The 21,685-nt window shown below is 39.2% G+C and overlaps 1 long non-coding RNA gene across 2 annotated transcripts; it reads right to left on the bottom strand.

Moving 5' to 3' along the window:
* Positions 1-16,090: 16,090 nt before the first annotated feature.
* LOC123986577 lies at positions 16,091-20,682 on the bottom strand. Of its 2 annotated transcripts, none has more exons than XR_006828906.1 (5): positions 20,625-20,682; positions 19,832-19,942; positions 19,319-19,456; positions 19,025-19,194; positions 16,091-16,197 (listed from the first exon to the last, which is right to left on the bottom strand). It is a non-coding gene; the product is annotated as an uncharacterized LOC123986577 (long non-coding RNA). The 2 variants fall into 2 exon arrangements; XR_006828905.1 differs by lacking the exon at positions 20,625-20,682 and adding an exon at positions 20,456-20,547 and having other exon boundaries at positions 19,832-20,120.
* Between the last annotated feature and the right edge of the window lie 1,003 nt (positions 20,683-21,685).

Here is a 21,685-nt window from a genome sequence, read left to right on the forward strand (position 1 = left end):
CAGTTATTGCAAGCAAGGGTTATGCCACCAAATATTAAATGTTATTTACTTTTTCCAGGGTGTAGTGGTTAGCACTGTTGCCTCCCAGCAAGAAGGTTGTGGGTTCAAACCCCAGTTGCTCTTGTGTGAACTTTGAATGTTCTCCCCATGTGTGGGTTCTCTCTGGGTGCTCCAGCTTCCTCCCACCATCCAAAGACATGCAGGCTAGGTTGTCTCTAAAATTGTCCCTAGGGGTGAGTAGTTATGTGTCCAGGGTGTTTTGCCTGATGTAAGCTGGGATTGGCTCCAGATCCTGTATGCCGGATAAGCGGTTGAAGATGGATAGTTGTTCCATTACTTTTGCTCACCTAAGAATGCTGTGGTCTAAAAATTGTTTAACACATCTAGATGTGAATACCAGGAAATAAAAGCTGAAATTCTGAACTCTTGTCTCATACTCATCTTTTGATCTTAAACCCAAATGTCCTCAGTGAACAACAAAAACAAAGGAATTTGCCTTACTGTTCCAATACTTTTGGAAGGGACTGTATATTTCAATTGCATTGCATGTTTTCTTATTGTGTATTGTTTCATTTGTTATTTAACATTTGTTGTTGCAAGTTGTTTTTCAGAATATTTTTAACAAAAGCTTTCAAAAAGAGACATTCAGATTCTGACCTGTCCCCAGCATCCCCAGTGTAAATGACGCCCATCTGTCAACATATTTAAATGTCCCGCCCCATCCAGGCTGTGATTGGTCGGTTCACACAAGTGACATTGACGAGCTACATTCAGCACACGGCTGCTTGAAAGGCCCCCGAGGTTCTCCCTCGTCTCTGCCGACAGAGTTTAGCAGGCAGGCGAGAACGGGAACAGGTGAGCGTTACGTGGCGCCCAGATAACCTGATATGCAGAGGGCAGAGGAGAGGACAGGTGTTGTGCCGCATTCTGCCTGCCTGCCGAGAATTGCAAAAATGTCGACAGGTAGCCTTCAAAATTTGATCTGCCGAATTATGCATCCACTTCTTTAGGTACTTTTCAGACACTTTGCTGTGCTCATTTATCAAACGGCGTTATCGCCACATATAGGCTAGGCTGAATGTCAAGGAATGGTAGGCTAGCTACTTCTACTAAGTGTATTAAAATATTAAAGACTCTAAACGTTCATAAAATATATACTTCGAATCATTTATCACCATTGATCAACCCCACAAAGAATATTATAGCGTTTAAAAGCAGTAGCCAGCTTTTGGAGATGCATGCAATTCTCGGCAGGCAGGCAGAACTCGGCATAACACCGGCAGCTTGGGAGAAGTCCCGGTACGCCATAGAGTAAAATGTCGAGGTGCCGGTATTGCGTACCGGGGCGTTCTGGCTCACTTCAAGCACTGCGCAGGTAGAATGTGTCCGACTTGACGTCGCTGTTGTCATATCCGCTCCTGCAGCTCACATAAAGTCGGCGAAAGTCCGCTGCAGTTATCTCAGATGCGCCTATTGTAATTGGTAGCCTAATATGCAAAACCCAATTGACTATAGCAGAAGACAGTTAGACTGGAAAATTTAACTCCCATATTCACTTTCATTTTAGCTGTTTTGTTCTCAATCTAGATGTTCTACTGTTTTCAATATAGTCGTTATCTTTTTTTGCAGGGAGTTGATGGTCAGTGAGTTTGTCAGACATTTTTTGATACAATGAGTTTTTGCTGCAGCAGACAAGGTTAGAGTCAAGTTAGGCCAAACTGAAAAAGCATTGTAAACATAAAACATTTATTAATACAGCTTTAGCATAAAATAATGTTGTTTGTAGAAATGTAAGAGAGGACTTTTCATTTCATTTAATACACATGTTTTATAACAACTCTTCTGTGAAGTGTGTACTGTAGTTGTTTTTATCTAGCCTACTATTTGATAGTGTTCATTATTGGTGTGATGTGTATGTCCTAGGCCACTAGAGGGCAGCAAGTACACCTATAATTTTATGCGGCTGTATGAAATACAGTCTGATTTATACACAGTCAGTGGATTACCTGCAGTAGATGGCGGTCAGTGTGTCCCCAGTATGGAGAAACTGCTTTTAACAGGGTCAGCAAGTCCATGCTAAATGAGCCTATCACAGCCAGGTAAATCTCTCTGTATTCATACCCTAGCTTTCAAATCTGGTGTCTGTGGCGACATTACCTGTCGCAGCAGAATGATGCGTTTTATGTCAACCAGCAATTATTGGTTTGGTGGTTTGCCAGAGCTGGGTGGGGGAGTTATGTAGGAAAAACCTAAGAAGCCTCCCAAGAAAATGTTTCTGATGCTTCAGATAAGAAACTCTCAGAAGATGAATTACAGTCAAAAAAGAAAGCGGTTAACGGTGATGACTAACACAAATAACTAGAGAGAAGAGAAGGGACTGAGGGAGGACCTGAATGTCGCATCTTGGACAGGTTGGTACTATTTAAATATTTGGAATAGACTAGTTATTACATTTACTGTACCTAAATAATGAATTTTTTTCTTGGAACTTTGGAAATTTCAATCCCGGGGTCAGGCTCACCTGTAGGCATACATCATAATCACGTGTTGGCAGTGTTTGTGTAATTACTCTCACTGCCAGAATGGGAAACACAAGTTTCACAGTGCAGGTTTAAAATCTGGAGATTCCAAAAGTCTGCTGAACCAGTGAAAAGATGTTGTGGAAAATTGTCAGTAGAGTTTAATTAATCTTTATAATTAATTGATAGTCTGTCTATATATATCTAATTATCCACAAACCAAAAGTATAATTAACAATGCTTGTTATGCTGTGTGATGATTCTGGTCTGTCCTGTACCAGAGGGGTTGCTGTGATAAGAGACATACCGGACAAACTTTCCAATTATAGAAAGCATTTCACTTTTCATTATGCTATGCTAAGTCAGTTAACTCTTGAATTAAACTTGGAGAACACCAACAATAAGATAACAAAAAAGAACAAACTTGTCAAGTAAGTTTTAGTTATTCAACCCAAAATCACAAATTATCCTTAAAGAGCTTTATAATATGTGCAGCACACCATGCACTTCTACCCTCAGTTAATAAACAACTACAGTGAGGGCTTGTGAAACTTTAAAACTAGCTCAACATAATTGCGTAGTTTCTCAAATCTGCCCCTCAGATGCCCAAAGCACCACACTACTGTGAAGTAGATCCTTATGGAGGCCAAAGTAATTAACATCTATAGACTAAAACAACAGCATGAAAGATGCAAGCAGGCATAACATTAATTATCCAACAGTTTACTGGCCAGGTGTTTATTTAGTGAGGCATTTTACCACGTTTGCCTGTAGTAAAGACAAATGAACACGCCGTGTTATTTTGGCATGCTATTTAAAACAAAACCTCAACACACATACAGAGATAAGTGATTGAAATAGGCACCAGAATGGGAAAACTGTTGGTTGGAGCATGAATTAATGAGAGAACTGTAAAGTGAGGAATAGAAATGTGTTCATGGAGTGTCTTTATCGTGAGATGTAGAGTAACTACAAAGGACTACTGTATATGCGATTATGTCTCCTTTGCATTAATGCCCCAAAAGGAATCATTTGACCATGCAGCTTTCAGTGTGCACAAACTGTGCCAATTACAATTGCAGTGATAATATTTGAAATTGGACATTTATCTTAACGTGAATCCCAGGCTCAGGATATATACAGTATGTTCAGCCACTGGGTGTGCTAACTGTTACCTCAAAAAGTGGATGCTTAAGAGGGACATGATAATATATACTAATAATATTTTGTTCTTTTTTAGTTTCCTGTAGATTTACCTTTTAATTTCAGATTCCTAATCTTGCCCATTCCCTGTCAGCTCTGCTGCTAACTGACACAGCCATCAAATACCACAGCCTCGTTAGAGCATCTGTGAAACAACTTCTAACACAGAGGCAGCTGAACATATGCCACTTTCAACATGATGGAAAGGAAACAGAATGGGAATTACTTCTCCGAACTGACGGTTTGGGAGAGATAAGTATGTCTAAAAGGTACACTGTGATGTAAAATATGGAATGTAATCCTTTTATACTATTAGCAATTGAATTTCAGTAGCCAAACACATGTCTGCTATAATCATAAACCCTCATTTGGAAATAGAGTCTTGTTATCACTTTCTTTGCTTCATTTGTTTGCAAACTGGAGGTACAAAAATGCTGTGGTGGAATGTGTTCTTTTAACAGTGACAGTACAAATTATGATATAGTTTATGCAAATTTTAGACCTTGATTTGATTATTTCCTTGTGAAAATGAGAACTTCCCAAAGCATACTTTTCCATCCGTAAAAATTTTGAATATACTCTTCTCTGAGGTGTGCAGGTTAAACATCCCAAACTCTTCTCTCTGAGACTGTTTGAGATCATTCCCAGTGAATACTGAGGACAATGCAAACTATGCTGTTGCTGTTGCTGTGACCCTGAAAGCTGACGTCAGTAATCAAAGTGAAATCAGCAAGAATATTTTCTGTCAACTAAGTGAACAAAATTCATTTAGCTTGAATGGTTTCAGAATGACCTTCCTGTGGAGGGCAACTGAAGTCCATCCATCCATCCATCCATCCATCGTCAACCGCTTATGCTGTGTACAGGGTCGCGGGGGGGCTGGAGCCAATCCCAGCTGACATCGGGCGAAAGGCGGGGTACACCCTGGACAGGTCGCCAGTCCATCGCAGGGGGCAACTGAAGTAAGTAAAGTAAACAAATTTGAATTAAAAACATACTAATCATGTTGAAGCAATTTGTAAATGCACAAAGACATGACAAATGAAATCTTCATGTCCGGGTTCATATGAAAATGAATACATTAACATTGACGTGGAACAACCCCTGCACCACAATTTGATTGCTAAGTACACATCAAATAGACAAACCGTACATATATGACTACTACCTGTATTTACTGACAGAGCCTGCACACTCTCACTCTCTTCACAGACAGTGCAGATATATTATTTACTTATCATGTTTCTGTACATGCACACCAAGACAGTGTCAAACTGATGTGACGTGCATTTCCAAGTGAGTAATGCTTCAATATTACCACTCCACTTCAGAGTCCTAGCCAGTGCTCAAGTTAAATTGCAGAAATTGGGTTGAAAATGGCTATCCCTCCTCTAGTGATCCGTGGAATGGGCTCTGGCCTGGTCCATCACATTTTACAGCTAATTTCATGTGGTGAAATGAGAGATGCAAATATGTTTGTGGTTTCATGCATGAACCAAGATTTACGACCAGGGCCCTCATAGGTCTCTTAACACATCAGCTCCCATCCATCATGTGACAAATCCCTCGTATTAGCGCCTCCCTTTAAGTCACTCAGCAGCTATTAGGTGCATGAGAGGAGCCTGAGCATCCTCTCCTGTATAGCCTACATTGCGTCATGCTTTTACACTTTCACACTGACTGCCACCTAAATCATTTTACACATGAGACTGCCTCGCCCCATTTATGCCTAAACAACCTGCTGAAGAATAGATGTTGAGGCTACTGTAAATTCACTTAGAGTACAGATTTTCACCATAGATATAGTGAAGTCATTCGAGATTAAGACAATATAATTATTGCACAAGGAATAGTTTGTCATTTTGTGAAGTATGCTTAGTTGCCGTCTTGCAGAGAGTTATAAGATTGATACCACTCTAATGTCTGTAGGTAAATATGAATCTACCAGCAGCCAGTAAGTTGGAAACAGATGAACTGGATTCATGTTGCTGTGGATTGTATTTCCTATGCTTTTGCCTTAGAGGTTATTTGTCTGTAAGTTATGTGTAAATCATTATCAAACACTTGCACTTTTAATGCATGTTACGTTAGAAACTGTTCTATTGTTCTGGTCAAACGTGCTCTGCTAGCTAGCAGTTACAGCAATAACAATAATAATCATTTCCTTTGTGACTTTTAGCTGTTTTGGTAGTTGAGCTGTGCTTTTCATACAGTAGGCTACAGTGCATGCTTTATGCTTTGGTAGGAAATGTGTATTTGCGTAGTTATGTATACATACCTTCTATATCAATATGTTAATGTTTAGGTACTGATTTATGTTCTTATGTCTGTAATGTTTCAGTTTTACAAAAAAACCAAAAAAAATAAAAGAGGAAACAACTTTAGTAAAATACAAGAAAAGCCAAGTCTTGTGTGCTTATTGAAAGACTTTTGAGTGTTAACTGGCTGTCTAGCTTTGCACCAGAGAATGCATTGCAAGGGCAGCACACAGGTAGTCGCAGAAAAAAGAAAATCCTCACACCCCATTTGCGAGCTGTTCCTTGTCATCATTCATCCACAGGGCTGTCTGCTAAGCACAGGAAACAGAAATGATTCGGACACGACTCATAATTATGGGTCTTAGAATTGTAATCTTTCGTACTTTTGTCACGTGACATCTACCTAGACTCAGTAGAGAAACATAATGATTCGTTCATGACTTATAAATATGGGTCTTTCCGGGTTTGTTAATTTCCCGCATGACAGCTAAATTTGGAGCATGTATTGGAGCAAAATAATTTTTAAGCACTTTAGGGACATAAAAATAAAAGGGGGGTGGGGGGGGGGGGGGGGGGGGGGGGGGGGGGGGGGTTGCATGCACGTAGCGGTTCCATGCAGGTCTATTAAAAGTACTGTTTAAAAACGATGTAATATTCTTCTGTGTGGTTCATCTATGGTGATAATTTATTTGAGCGTCATGCGAGGTTCAAGCACAACTCAGCACAACACTGGCACAGCTGGTGCTCTTTCTCTCTTCCTCTTCTACCACACACACACTACGCCACACGTTCGCAAAGGGGACAGAGTATGCAGGGCCCTCATGTGATAAGGGCTCACAGATATACTAGAATGAATAACTGTGGATGCTGGGAGGGGCCCACCAAGAATGCCTATGTATAGGCTACAGAATTTTGTGCTATGCCCTTGGGCACTGGGCCTTTATAGAATAATGATAGAGAATGATCAAGAAGTAAATTTGTGTGTTATACTTTGTCAACTGAAGCAAGCCATGTAGCCTTCAGTGTTGTTGGAGAACCGCTTTCCACAGGACAGCTATAAGCCACACTAAATAGTTAAAATAAACAAAATGACTCATGAAAAAAGACTTGTTCATTATAGAGAGTATGCGTTGACAACCCCTTCCCCTTTCAGAACACGCCCCCCCAGCTGGACTGAGTGGCAAAACAACACTTGACAACTTGACAACATTTGTGTGATGTTATACTGTGATGAAATAAATTAGATAACAATAATAAAATCGAATAAACTCAGTCTCCTTGCTCCTTGCAAAATGACACAGAATTTGCCATGTGAGTTGTACTCTTGTGTGGAACGGAAAAGTAACAAAACAAATATCCATAGTCACATCAAGCCTCACATACTGCTCCAGCTCTCAGCCTCCTACACAGACATCTAAATTGGTTCCTGGCTTCATGATGGGCTAAGGTTTTTTGCAAGAGTTAGTAATGCTGCTGTTGGTGGAGGAAATATTACTACTTACGGACCAGGTAGTAAATGCAAAGGTATGTTTTTCTGGCATGAGGAATTTGAGGGATAGTTATCTTACCTGCTGCCTATACATTCAACCCAGATTAATGAGAAACAGCTAGAGGTAGATTGTGAAGAAAATTGATACAGCAAGCTGATTCTCTCATTGATGACATTCATAGCCAAAGACAACACCACTTCTTGTCATGATTTCTAATGTTATTGCAAACAGGAACATTGAAATTGCAAAAAATATATATACAGAGTAGGGCTGACCCCAAATAGTTGAAGTTTCGATGCTTCGATGGGCGGAGCCCGATTCGACTGTCAATTTCACAGTCGAAAGCCTTTCAGTGTCAGTGCGCATGTGTAAGCGTAGCGTGTGTGTGTCCAGTGGCGGAACACTTGCTGAAGAGACAGAGCCCCAGCTTCACTGGTGTTTTGCCGAGTTGTCCGCACCTCGCGAAACTTTATCACCATTGATGAACGGACAGGCAAGAGAGAGAGAGAGAGCGCCTCGGTTTAGCAGGCAATTTACAGTGTAAGTTGAATGAAAATAGACTGCTGCTCTGCAGCTTCTCAAGATGAAAGTGGAGCTACCATGTGTAACACCCCCCCAAACCCCCACCCCCCTGGTCGCAATCGCCACGCACAAAAAAACACACAGGCAGGACTTGACGATTCTGATTCGACTATATAAATCCTTAGTCGGGGACAGCCCTAATACACACAGATGCGCACTCCTTGTAGTGTCATAAACAGTGAATAACCAGAGGGGCAATATGAAAATGACTACCAAGCAAAATGCAAATACTATATCATTATTAATGAACTTTTCTATTTCAATGGCAAGGCAATGGATCATAAACCAGGGCCCCCTTTGATACACGCCTGGGAGAAACAATCCGGACTGACATTAATGAATGAGAGCATCTGGCTCATAATGTATTGTGATTTTTGCTTTGAAGCAAATAGCCAAAGTCAATATACCATACTCAAGTAGCAGTGGAAGTTACAATTTGATAGCACTGTTATATTTACATCTTTATTACCAGTACCTAGTGAAATTCCTAGTGAAAATCAAAGTCATTGCACACACATTTCTCAGTGACATTTCCCTCTGATGTAAATGTCCAATTACTGTATGTGGCGGCACATTTTATGATGCGTAAGAAATATGATGATAGAAACAAAATCACTGAATTTGATTGAAAGAATGATGAAAAGTTTCTTCTTCTTCTTCTTCGTTCTTTTTGTTTGTTAATTTTCAAGGCATGCTGTGTTGCCAAGCAACCAGCCCACCTCTCACTATGAAAACAAAAGAATATAGCTCTTTTATATTACCAGCAGGATTAGACACTACACATGCACTGGGGCAGACAGTATACACAACTGCAATTATTTAATCATACTGCCTGCAATTAGTTGTATATTGACATTATTTATTCACAAAATCATTACTTTATCTTTGATACCTGCCGTTCCAGGCTCTATGGAGAATATGAGTATGGCAATAGAGCAATGCATTTAAAGAGGTACATTGTAAAAATGCTCATAAAAGTGTGTGTGTGTGTCTGGGTGTGTTTCTTGAGGACAATACATTAAGGAAGTTTATTATTTTATGAGTGTCCTTAACAAGATTATCAAAGTCACCCTGGGATTCTTTTCTTTTGCCTGCCTGTGGTGTGAAATATGTCCAGTATCTACACATACACATTAAAAAGAAACAATTGTTTCTCTAACAATGGCAAAAATCTACTGTCTTTCCTTGAAATTTGGCATTTTTAGTGTATGTGTATGTGTGTGAAAGAAAGGCCATTTCCGCTTCCAGGTGTGTTATCCTGAGTTTATTCCTGGCTGCTGCTGCTAGCTCTACATTCATGTCTCCTGTACCCGTTTTCCTCAACTTCTTCATCATTAACACGCTGCTTGAAAGACACCGGCAATTACACACTTGGTGAATTTAGTGTCTTTTGCCTTTACTCTCACAGCGCGCCCGATGATTTAAGAGCTTTGAAATAAACAGCAAGCATTAGCATAATGAATTGTTGTAAAACCAGCTGTTTTAGCTGTTTACGTATGAACAGCTGGCTGTGTTTTCATTCTGACACATAGGGCCATTATATTATAGAGGTCAGATGGATGTTGGACATGCTTCAGATCAGCAGGTGGCACTCTCATGTCAGTAAAATAGGCAAGTACATTTTGAAGTTTGATGATGAATTTAGGTGGAGGAATTGTGCTACACTGACGGAGCAGATGTGTTTGCCTTTTAGTTTATCTTAAGCCTTTCAGAGAGAACAACTTCAGTCATCTGGATTATAACAGCTGTGTTTCAAAGATAAGCCACGTCAGACCGACGCTGAGGGATTTTCTTTTTCATTTTATGGACAAATGACACATGAATATTTGTCTGATACTCAAGCACTTTGTTTAAGAGTTGATGTGTTTAATGCTATATATATAATGCTAATGACTTGGATAAGCTCCCAGGCCTTACAGTGTGAAATCATTTTAACATGATTGTTGCATATAGCAGCAGGAGCTGAGATATTGATCGACTGTATAATAACCGCAGCATCCTTTTATCTTTTTTCTTTCTGCTTGCCCTCTCATAAGAATAGATGAATCAATAAAATAATATTTAAATCAGGCTGTCTAATGTGTCATAGGGATCAATATTGTTGTCTTAATATAATGTGATGTTTAAGGAGGATGTCTAAATTTATGTGTGACGCATAAAAATTGCATTCAAATTCATTTTTGTTACATATCAATGGTATCCTATTATTAATGGATATACAACCATTATCATGATTTAAACCTGTATTCATAATGCAAATACACTTTTCGTTCTTTATGATGATGTGACAGACTATCAAATAATGGAGTCATTACATATCCCGGTTAATGAGATTGCCTTGTAATTAACTTGATATTTATAACAAAATTATAGCTTCAGTCTTGACTATGTTTCCATGAATATTAAGGACGACAGAGTTGGTTTCAGCACACCTGCACGCATCGTAAAATCACATCTCATAATGAAAATTACAAAATCTATTTCACAAATTGTCATCTATCTGTGTGGCACAGATGAAGTAGGGAAACTGTTGCAGCTTATCAGCTGTAATCATGTGTCTACCCAGGCTTATTGACTTGCCAGGTGAGCAGAGTTTGCAGTTTGCAGTGAAAATTATGCTACAATCCCCTACACGCTGCTGTACACTGGCAAACAACTGAGATCAGCAGGAATAATTGCCTCCAACTCAAACCCTTGATGAATTAGAGGCAGTAAAGTCCCAGAGGGCAGAGGTTATGCACTGGATGAAATTACCCGAGTATTTCCAATTTTACCTTGGACCTAAACTCCCTCTATTAAGAGTCAGGGACACACATACTCCTGCACGCTTTGCAGTTTCCTCTCGGTTGAATGCTCAAGAGGCTAGCGGAGCAATTTCCTTCATATTCAATCAAACGTGAGTGAGGTGTTAACAGTGTAGCAGAAAGAGAAAACACACTCTGACTGTCTTGCCCAGACACCTCTCAAGATTAATAAAGTCTGTGAGCGTGTAGTTCTTTTATGAACAAAATGCACTTCTTAAAATATGGTCAAACTCTGTCAACCTTGCATACTATCAGTATGACAAAGTGCAAAAATACATCTAGAAATAAATGCTTTCTAAAGCAATTCAAATTTTAATACGATGCAGCATGGAGAGATGCACATTTTTAAGGCAGCATAGTGAAAGCCTGTCTTCTTTAATTTACAAAGTGAAAGATTCACTATGCACACACTAATTTCTTACTGCAGACCCATTTCTAGTGAGATGAGATGGGAGCACGATGCAGAGCAGGAGAGGAAGCAGGGCTGGTAATAGCTTTATCCAAAAAACTGACTTTGAACTGCATCTCCGGTGAAAAGGCATCTTTTTTTCATTTCAATCAGCAAGCTTCAACGTGTAGTTTTTATTTTTGAATGAAATTGTCAGAGAGAAGATGACACTCACATTTATGAATGAAACTCGAGGTTTATGGGTGGATGGCCGCCATGGCTGTTTACACGTGGGCTAATTATCTTTTTGGCTGATGAAAAGTGCAGCTTGTGGTAATTAGTTGATTAGTGTGTATTTAGACCTCCTGTAGAGCAGCTTAAATACCAAGTCTAAACCACACATGAAAGTTTTTTTTAATCCCATGCTATTGTGTGAGCAGATGCCTTTTGGTGTAATATAAAACAGAAGTGTGATACTTAAATAAAATTCATGATAGGTCTTCACAGTGGGGTTGCTCATTTTAACTTAGAGATGGCAGGTAAACCTAGCCCGTTCTCATTCTTCACACCCTTCAGCGTCTGTATAAGACGCCATGGACTTTCAACTAACTCCAATGTAACCCGTCCACGTCAGGTGACGTAATAATCAAAATCATTTTCCTCCATCTAGCCTCAGAATGAGAAACCATCTCTACTTCTGTGCACCTACTGAGAGATGAGAATTACTCTTGTTTAACATTTAAATGCCTCATGTGAATTTAAAGAGCAAAATGGCAGTGTAACATTTTAAAACTGCATTCTAGTTTTTCATGCCCATCTCCTTTCAGTGATGGGTATTTTAACCTCTGAACTCCACAGAAAACCAAGAGCAGCTAATGGCGCACTGAATGGCACTATACTTAAGGGGTAGCCTACACCTGCATTTTGAAAAAGACACAGAGTCAAAATAAGTAACTGAACTGGAAGAAAATCTTTTTAGCGCCCAAACTTGCATAGAATAAATTATTGCCACGCCATATAAGAGGTGATTAAATTCTATTTGCTGTAGAAGTTATAGGGGCAGGTGACTTGTACTTAGCCCAAAACCAAGACGAAAAAAAACACAGTAACAGACTTTATCCACAGAAACACAATTGTGAAAGTTGAGTTAGAGAAGTAAGTCATCTGTTGTTCACAGTGGCATCAGCTGTTACCAGCTCATCCCTGGCACACACACACACACACACACACACACACACACACACACACACACAGATCAAGATCCAAACTACTGACACTCCATTTAAGACAACCTCCTGTTACTCTAATGAAAATGTCACTCTTGCTGGTGCCAGTAAACACACAGCCTCCATCACTCATGTCAGTGCTTCAGTCTTCTTCATGATTGGTTTCTTTTTCCATTTGAAACAATTCAATTAAATCTGGATTATATCTTAATATAAAAATAAAGATAAAAAAACAAGGCAAGTAACCAATCAGAAAAACAATCTTGTGAAAAAGAACACGTAACATGTCTGTGTAAAGTGTAGGAAGTAATGCGATGTTGACATAATGCAAAAAAAACTGTAGAGGTCAGGGTGGTAGATTCGCATGTAACAATTTCACCTCTGACATTCTCTCTGATTTGTGTCCTATCTCATGCCAAGACTCAGTCAGAGCTGGGGTTTTTTTATAGTTAAACATGACAACAATCTTGACTAGTTTTTGCTTTTAAATAGCAGAGAAGTGGGTTATTCCATATCAAGTTCTGGTTCCTACACAGCGTGATTGCTGCTTTTAACTCACACATGGCAGCTTAACCTTGTGGAGCACTGCTCACTATATATTTGACTAATGTGACACTTCAGTTTTTCCCCATTCATACTAAGTAGTTTTAGTTGCATAAACTTGAAAATAAGTTTACTTAACTGTACTGTTGCTGCATGAGAATATTGTAGGAGCAATTATATAACATGTTTATTATATCATTTATTTTGAAGTACTGTAGATTTCAGGTACTTGTGCTCCATTCACACTAGTAACTTTAATGTGGCTACTTTATATGTCTCACAATAGCAAACAATAATACAAAAACAGTCCCAGAAATCCCAGAGGAACTGAAGTCACCCAAGACTTGAATAAATGATTCGTGTGTTTTGGCTTTTCTCATATCTCTCATTAGTTCCTCATCCAATTCAAATTCCGTTATGTACACAGAGAGACGAGATACAGATGGATAAATCCAGCGGCTGGGTATATAGGGAAACAAGATTTAGCCATAATCACACAGTGAGAATCCCTGTAGATATGCCCAACACAGCACCACCACTATCTTGGTTAAATCTGACAGCACTATCATGTAGGCAAATTCCACAAACAGAGATAGGCCATCGTAAATCAAATGAAGGGGAATAAGCTGGTTGATCCCCATCTAATGAGTCCTATCCAACTCAGGAACCAAACTGTGATACCTGAGGAATTTACAGTGTTTCTTAAACACCCAGAAAAATACTAGCTTTGTATTTGTTGCTGCTTTCAAAGTATTTCTTACATTTGTAAATGCATCATGATGACACATATTTCTCCAGATGACACACAAAAAATAACTGTTGTAACTGTTCATATATAGCCTATTAGATCAATGATTCTTAACCTGGGGGTCGGGACCCCCCTGGGTGCACTGTTTTGAGTGTGTGAGGTGTACAAACACGCAGGAGACAGGGAAAGGCAGATCTGTGTGGGCACGAGACCCTCAGAAAGCGGACACACCGCTGGTAGTAGCCTACCAGTTGGTCCAGGGGCTCCGTCGTAATGATGGTCGGTTTAAGGCTTATTTTAGGATGATTCGGGGACAGAATGTTGCAGTCTCCTGACAATCCAAGCAACTGTAAGCTTCCGTGAGCACAACTGAGGGCCATCTCCATTCATTAGATTGGACAATGGGAAAAACGCTCTTACAAAAATGGCTCTCCCAGTTCTCTGTACTTAAGACAAAGTTACAGGTAAAATTAGTAAACAATTAACACTAGATTACTGTCATGCTTGCCAGCTGTGAAGTCAAACGTTTTTAATTTTTGGTGAACTTGACTAAAATGTTAAGCAGATGGGAAACAATATCTCAAGGGTTATCATTCAACATCAACCTTGCTATTATGGGTAGTGCTTCTATACGTTGTCTCTGTAAATCTTGTGATGGTTAACATTCATCCATTTTCATTTTTCAGCAGCAGACTAATACACATTTGGTGCTCTCATCAATTTACCGCAACCGGATGGTGTATGCAGGATTTACTCAAAATAAACTACAGTGCCCATGTTTATCCTAATAAAGGTCATGTCACGGCTCATTGAAGTGTTTATAAAATAGTTTTTGAACAACAACAGAAGTAGGCCTATATGGCACAAAGCAATAAACTACGGTATTTCAGACTAGGGTTTGGTCTTTTCATGGAATTTATTGGACTATTACTGCACATCTGTGGCAATTACTGTACCTCCACTGGTGAACAGTGTGTGTTATTTTTATCTGAATCCTTAAGACAGGTGCATATAGTACATGCTCCACTTAGTGCAACATATTGCTCAGTGTTACTGTTCATAAAAGACTATTATTTGGGTAGCTGCCATTAGTACAGCCCAAATTAAGCTCATGCTATCAGTGGCTGATAAGCAGATTAGCGGCTGGGTGGGGGAGACGTTGAGAGTGGGTACTTGCTTAAATAATTTTCCAGCGTCTCTCAGCAGTGTGAACCGCAGAGGCTGATAATGAAACGCAGCTACTAACCAAAAGGTTCTAAATCAATTTACAGATTCGGGCACATTTAGGAGAGGGCAGTGAAAAGGCAAATGGGACAATTACTGTGGCTGTCTGAGCAGATGAGAACGGGAGGTGAGTAAGCTCTACTTTCCTGACATTCAGCAAAAAGACATTTCTTCACTTAGCTGGCCTTTCACGCATAAACATCTTCATATTAACATATTCAGAAACTGGCAGTACACTTTATAATGTATTTGACGTGTCCTCAACTGCAATATGACAGCCATCTATGTTGTTTATGTAAGAGCTCTTACATACATAACACAGACGGCTCGAGACAAGCCAGGGCTTTTTGAGTGCGAGGGCAGGGTTTTGAGGGAAAGCATTACAAAATCTGAACGTGAAATCAATAAATCATGCTCTCAAATTGAAAGGCCATGCTCTTGAATAAAGATAGGAAAAAATCCCACAGATGGCCCCACGATTTTACCCACCACTGCAAACAATTTACCCGCACTTGGCAGGTGGCGGGTGCTAATTTCAGACCCTGCCTGTCAGCCTTTGCTTATTAGATTTTTCACATCTTTGAATAGTAGCTACATCAGGAAAACACAGTGTTTTTAAAATAGTTTTCAGCCATCAGTGGCAGCGCAGAGCATAAGGCAGCAGTGCAGCACCCCAGACAGTGAGTGAAAGAAACATTTTGTGGCACTGTGAATTTTACACGTTTTGAGTTTGATGCTACTGAGTTTAATTGGCTTAACCAGCTCATGAAGCCTTGTTTTTGTTATTTTACATATGCTTGACATTGACGAGAAATGGAGTGCTTTGCTTGGGTAGTTGTCAAGGACCGGAGTTTTTCTTGACCTGATGTTTGCTGTTGTTTATGTTTAAAATTTGCAGATCATGCATGTCGAGCTGACAGTCAAACAAATTAAAAAGCAGAGTCAATAAAACAATGCCTACATCCTCCAGTATTCATTCACTTTGACATGTAGGGTTACTGTAGTTCAGACATTTGTAGAATACATATGTTTGGCAGTTGGTTCCCACACAGTATTACACAATAAAGGGAGACGTATGGCTATTGTAATGGTATGTATTTTAATTGAGAGATTGTAATGACCAATGTGGAGCAATAACAGGCTCGCTGATTGGATATCACAGCCAAACACATAGGAAGAGCGTCTGGTCCTTTTTCAGCCATCTGGTTTCACCTTGAAGGGTATGGATGACAGACACACACACACACAAGCACAGAGAGATGAATCATCAAGTCCTCCAAAAAACACTTGCTTCATGTTTATTTATGATCTGTATGAAATCACACTTTATCACATGCACTTTAAAACATCAGCTGAATATAAAAAAATCATTCGTATCTATTGCAACCTCATGGTTGAATAATTTTCTGATGAACCACATGTAAACTTTCATCACTAATGGTATTCTGACAAACACTTAGAATGTAGAAACAAAGAAAGATCTAACTTGGCACACATCTAAACAGAAACTATACAGTACATGGAAATTTTTTGCCACCCTGAATGTAATCATGTAATTAAATTGATTTCCCTTGCAGATCTTTGGCTTAGTTTCTTAGAACCAAACAGAAATTAAACTAATTCTTCTCTCTACAGCCTTATTTTGTGGTTTCCAAATATTGCCCTTGAAATGTATTATTGCCTAAAACTTGTGGGATTGGACTTGGAAAGTCACCCTGTCCACAGTGCTTTTCACAAAATCGACAAAGTCAGACATTCATATGTTATGACACACAAATAAGTAGTACGATAAATAAAATTAACTGCCGTTTTTCATAAGTCTGACAGAGAGAAATTGTCTGGGTGAATTTGCATTTCCCGCTGTGCTATCTAAATCTCCAAGAAAAGCTTTTTCTCTTAGAGCTTAAAACAACATCACAGACAGGCTAGTGTCTGGCGAGCCTATTTTGTGAGCCGTAGTTTGTCTTTAGCTTTGTGAACACCCCGATTTCAGACAAAGATAAACAACAAACATTCACATGCTCTAAGATGGAGGGCTCTGTCCAGCATCGGCAAAGTTGAGGATATTGATCCTCCGTGAAAGCAACAGTTCAAAACTATAATCTATCGGCACATGCCTGAAGGCCATTCTATCACTTCAGTTTGGCCAGAGTGTTATTTATAGTGCTGCACCATGTTACCACTCACTGACAGAGTTTGCATATTTAAAAGCAACCTATTACTGTAACACAATACAAATGCTTTTTGTGACCGCTCAATGTTAACAACAAAAAGGTTTCTCTTGGGGATAGAATTTCCCTTATCTGCATTTGTGCAGATCTCTGTTTTATTGTCTGTATCAGTTGGCTCTTGCCTGCAGAGCATGACCAGGCGAAGGGTCATCTCGAGCACTTTGTTTGTCATCTTATCTGCCTAGGTTGTGTTGTTGACGGTGACCTTTCAATTAATTTGTGTGTGTGTATGTATGTGTGTGTATTTTCAGATGCAGCCTGTGGTGGAAACATTGATTTGTCTCACAATGGTCAATCCCATTGTTTTGTTTATCATTTTTTTATTTAATATTTTTCTATCACAAATTTCTATTACACAGTTAAGCTTTAAACTAATAGCCAATGATGACTCCCTGAAAGTTTTGTAATCTCTCCTAGCCCGTCTGATTTTGTACATTTCCTCAGAAGGTTATATATGACATTTTGACAGCTTGACATATGTGGCTAAATTACACCATGCAGAGGGAAACGTGCATGGTCCATTTAATGACTTTGAAAATAAAAGTCAGAAAAATTATTTGTGGCACAAAATGCATTTCCTGCTCCGAGCATGTATATACGGAAATGAATCACAGTGGATTTCAAGAGGAAATGTCTATCTGTTGTTGTTAATACAAGGTGATAAATGATTGTGGAGGTAGCTTTCTGCACATTTTAAATATTTGCTCATAATGACAAATTTCTGGAAGCCGCTGAGTCTTATTGAGAGATCAGTTTTGTTGATGGGTGAAACCTCTGTTATGGTCATTAATGTATCAAAGCAGTGCTTATTGTTGTGTTGTTACACCTTGGCAGTGCAAGCAACTTCATGTGCAACTGTGAATGTAGAAAAGGTAGAAAATCACACACTAAAGTGTATTTTTCTGTGGTTCACAGTTGAAGAGTGAATTGTTGTGACACAGTAAACCACATAACAGAGAAAAATTAAGAATTTCAGTCACACAAAATGCCAAAGTTTTGTTCCATGACTAGTCTTAGAGGAAAGGAAAGAATTGAAATCGCTTTAATTGTGAGGCTTCAGCCGGAGCCTGTTGAAGCCTAAAGAGGCGAGCAAGCTCTCCTCCTTTTGCTGTAATAACCAGCTGTTGTTGATTGAACCACAGTGCCTGGAGAAGTGCGCAGGCAGATGCTCTGGTGACACAGAGAATGATGAACACCGTCTGCCAGCATCTGTATCACCGCAAATGTATGCACTGACACACAGCTTCATACAAACACGCACACAGAGCTCTCAGCTGGGACAGCAATTGTCCACGAAATCAAGTGAATGCGGACAATTTTCTACAGAGTCTTGTCAAGAGCACCTCTAGTCTCCCACAGTGGAGTACAAGGACCAGGCTGTTGTGCATCACTGAAAGACACAGTAATGAGTGAGTGATCTGGAGAGGTTTGTTTGATTTTGACTGTAAGCTGCTTAACGTGAGTGGAACATCTGCATTTTGGAGTATTTAAATGTTTTTAAACCTGACTGTAAAACCAAACTTAAAATTAGAGTAATAATGTTGAATCATGGATCATCTCAAAGCAATCTTGAATCAATATTGACCAACAACAACATTCATCACTTTCTAAATTAGGATTTGCAATCACAGAGCTTGTATCTCATATTCCCCAGAATAATGATATTCTAATCTGATAAAGACAAATGAAACAGAGCAAACACTGTTACCCTTTCGCAAATATACTGTGTACACTATACACACTTAAATTAACTTTCCTGGAAAAGAAGAAGCTCAAATGAAGATTAACACTTACCAAGCAACACTTACCAAGCTTAGATCAAGTAATTCACACAGGTCAGGACCATGATCAGATGAAACCTGGGAGCCTCAGAGTCAGGGGGTTATGAGCTGGTCTGCATGGCAAATATCAAGTGCGTTTTCTTTTGAACAAGACCTTCGGTTACTGGGTAAGAATTTAGGTTTGCTTGATGAGGACCCTGTGGGAGAAATTCGTGCATATGAAGGAGTGTTTAAGTTATGCGATGACATGATTGTCCTTGGCATGCTTTATGCTGGGATATTTTAAGTGCCTGGAGGTAAAAGTTCTTGGAGACGCTTCACCTTCATAATAAGCATGGATGAGATCAGGTCTTGGTTGTCAGCAGAGTGAGAATTATACAATGAAACCCAGTACAGCACAGTCACTTGCTTCAGCGCTGAATCCTATCCTTGCTTGTTTATGTCTGCAGTCTGTAGATGCTGCCACAAAGTCAGACCCACACACAAAATTGCAGACATCACATAGCTATTTTTACGTAATAAAGACCATAACGGCCACAAAAACATATCCTATGCCACCAGCCATATATGAACAGATATAAACGTATGAAATCTGCATAGAATAGAAAAGACTTCAAGTAGCATCTGCATGTACAATCTCAACCACTTCTGCAACTGAACTGAACTCTCTCTTTCCATTTTTTAAATACTGTTAAAACTGCTGAGACAGTACTGAATGCTTCAACACTATCTCCTAACAGTATTTTACTTCGACATAAAGTGCAAAACCTTAAATTGTGACAAACCAAACATCAGATCAGGCACATCAGATAAGTTATAAGAGTACAACCTTACATGTTTTTTTGCTGAAGTCTATTTCATAAACCATGCACAAGTGAGGAACACTGTCCTCCACCAACGTTCATGAGGACCTTTTGGATGACATTCAAAATTTGCTTGGATAGTCTAGGTTGAGAGCAAAAAGAAAGCCCATCAGTATGGCAATGGCATTTGGAATGTCCTTCAGATCCAAGAGGATGACATCTTCCTCAAGGACCAGTGATACGTCAAAAAAGTCTTCTGTCTTTCATCATCACAATGCCGATTTTCATTTTCTTTGTAAATACGTCCTCGTCATCTGTGGCTTACAAGAGAGTTCAAAGAAAGCAGAAAAGATTTTGTTCTAGCAGTTTGTGTGGTGCTGTGAAGAGAAATATTTTTTGTCATTTTTTTAAATTGTATTTGTCGACTGATTCATTTTATACATATAAATTCATAAAATTAAGCATTTGAGAAATGGTGCTAGCTTTTGATTAAGACCCTTATTAGCCTACTTATTAACAGGATTTTCAGAATTATCTAAATAGGCCTACCCCATAATTTTATTAATTGGAGAATATATCACTGACTGACATGACATTGATCTTTAACATGTTTTTTGCATATCAGTCTTTTAAGCACTATTGTCGAAATGCCTACTGAATGTGCATAACATCAAATGCAAAAGCTGAGGGGAAGACTACATCACTGAAATGCGAACACCCTGAGAAGAGCACGGAAAACCAGTCGGCATCAAATGGAGTTAATGGAGGGACAGAAGAGAAGTCAAATCGGACATCAGAGGACATTTGAACAAAGACAAAGTTACCATTTGCATTTAATCGTCTAGGTTCTGGAGTGAAGTGACTTCCACTCGCTGATTAAAGCCCCTCCAGCCAGTTTTAACTGCCGTTTGTGGTTAAAGTTCTTTCTCAAACAGAGAATGGGGGTGTGGTTAACAGTCGGATGTATACATTACCATGACAACCAAAAACTGACTGGCTTGAGTGTTCACTAACGATATGCTGTGTTATCATCACTGCACGGTAAAGTTTAGTACACTTTACTGTCTGGCAGGAGTAGCTATTACCAATCATACAGTCGATGGTCCTGTCACGCACTGCACAAGATAACTCCCAATCCGTTTTATGGTGCGCTTACTTTACCGCGGGGGTGGGCGGGTGCCTCATTTGTCAAAAAATATTTGGCGAACTATGTGGATAATCAACATTGTAAGGAAATGACTCAGAAAAATATGACATATCATAGAAATGTCGAAATACACTGAAGGGGGGCTTTAAGCTCTAACCTGGGGTCATATGAATCAGTTGTATTCAGGCTGGACTGATCATTTTGACTAAGTAGAAGTAACTTAAGCAGACGAACATGCAGTCTTGTGTCATCTACAGAAAGTCCTTGTTCACTAGGTAGCCTATGTTTGAAATATTACTACAAGCCTTTTTTAAATGTATTGACTAATTAATAACTGAAATAAATACAACAACCAATGCGTACCTCTACAGTAGGCCTATTTTAAAAAAAAACAAGGGATTTTTGAGAAAATGTGGAAGGCGCAGCAGAACTGCCCTCTTCTTGTGTGTTAAACATATAGCCATAATGTTATCAGTGTTACCATTTAGCATGCTAATCAGCACATGCTTGCAGAATATTACAGCTCTGGCTTTAGATGATATTAAGATTTATAGAAATCATGTTTAAAGACATCAAAAACAGGCTCCTTATTATTTAAACTGATACATATTATTACAATATCCAGTGTGTAAAATTTAGTGGCATCTAAAAATGTAGTTTCAGATTGCAACAACCTTCACCCTCCACTTCCAAGTGCAAGCGCCGTGAACGCCCATCTAGAGCCAGTGTTTTTTTTGT

Source organism: Micropterus dolomieu, linkage group LG17 (genome assembly GCF_021292245.1).
Source record: "Micropterus dolomieu isolate WLL.071019.BEF.003 ecotype Adirondacks linkage group LG17, ASM2129224v1, whole genome shotgun sequence".
Taxonomy (NCBI): domain Eukaryota; kingdom Metazoa; phylum Chordata; class Actinopteri; order Centrarchiformes; family Centrarchidae; genus Micropterus; species Micropterus dolomieu.